Source organism: Nanorana parkeri, unplaced genomic scaffold (assembly GCF_000935625.1).
Source record: "Nanorana parkeri isolate BGI_ZX_2015 unplaced genomic scaffold, ASM93562v1 scaffold883, whole genome shotgun sequence".
NCBI classification, from domain to species: Eukaryota; Metazoa; Chordata; class Amphibia; order Anura; family Dicroglossidae; genus Nanorana; species Nanorana parkeri.
Genome location: NW_017307151.1, coordinates 420338 through 422013, shown reverse-complemented (window position 1 = coordinate 422013; position 1676 = coordinate 420338).

Sequence of the window (1676 nt, the reverse complement as noted above, 5' to 3'; positions counted from 1 at the left end):
TTTTTATTTTAGTCCCTAGATGAAAACGAGCAGTTAACCCTTGCAGTGTAGGGGTAAACCCCACTGCAAGTGTTAATAAAAGTTTTGGCGGGAGTTCGGCTTTAATCGCAGGGTATCGCTGATTAACGCTACGCTTATGTGTGAACGGGCCCTCAACAATCAATGACAGGCATTTGTGTGCATTCGTGCTCCGGATGCATAGCTTGATACTGCCATTGTGAATGAGTCTGCTTTGCCATTCCTACCTGGGGAGGTCAGTGCTGAGCATTGGGAAGTTGAGGACAGGGATGAGGGACAAGGAGCCCCTGTATCCCCCCATCCATCCTACACACACTGGACTGACATCGGGGTTGTCTCTTCCATTTAGCTGTGGACATGTGACCTCACTCTGTGGGAACCCTCTGTTTATCCCCGACCATATGTTATTTTATCAGCCTGTGATCTTCATCCTCGGCATCTCTGCCATGCTCCTCTACTACCCACACACAGGGATTGCGGTTCTGTCACTTGTCCCCTCGCCTGCTCTGTGTGTGGATTTCTCTATTCTTCAGAACTGAACTTGTGTCTGCCTTTCCGCATAGTTCACCACCGGCTGGACACACTCTACTGCAGGGCCACCTCCCCCGTACCGTCCGTTAAGCCCTCCGATCCGTCGTTATTTACCGGCTTCATTCCACCAGTGCCCTTTCCTCCGGCAGCCCTAGTCCTGGCTCCACCCCTATCCCCGCCCCCTCTCTCTTCCTCAGCCTGTATTTCCAGCGCTGTCCAGGGCTCGGTGCTGTTGTCTCTCACTGTCTGATTGAGCCCAGGCTGTGCGGGGGCTCCCTGCGGGATCAGAGCGCTCCCCCGCCGGGACTCCACTCCTCACATCCCCCTGCTGGGACTCCGCTCCATCCCCAGCCCAGCCTGGCTTTATTATGTGTGTCTGCAGTGCAGCCCAAGCAGCAGCAGCGAGAGCAGGAGGGGAGAGAGCCGGGACAAAGAGCAGCCAGCCGGACGTGCGGCATGAGATAGGGAACCGGGGCGGCTGCGGCGGACTCACCGCGGCGCATGGGGGCAGCTAGCGGCGTCGGAGAACGGGACACACGGCGAACCGGGGATCAGACACCGATCATTCCCCCCCCGACCGGGGCTAGCGAGCATCGGGCACAGTGACATAGGGAAAGGGAGAGTGCAATAACCACGACCCTAGAAGAGGAGCAGGAGGGTGATAGTATTACCCCGGGCAGGAGCGGGCACACTACAACACCCAGCATCCTTCCCTGGAGTGCGGGCACATACTACTACTCATAATAGACGAGCCTGGATGGGACACATCATGCCTTGTATGAGTTAGGGAAGCCTGATCGCACAATATAGAGACCTATACATAGCAGCACACTATAGATTTGATGAGAGATCTATACATTGAAGGACACTATAGATGGATGAGAGATCTATACATGGAAGGACACTATAGATTTGATGAGAGATCTATACATTAAAGCTCCATATATATATATTGATTAGGGATCCTTTTATTTAGGTACCATATAGGTTATTGATCCATACATTGAAACACTATATAGATTGATTGCACACTACAGATCCATGTATTGAAGAACCCTATCGATTGATACATTGAAGCACACTACAGACTGATCAGTGATCCATCCACTAAAGCACCCATAACGATT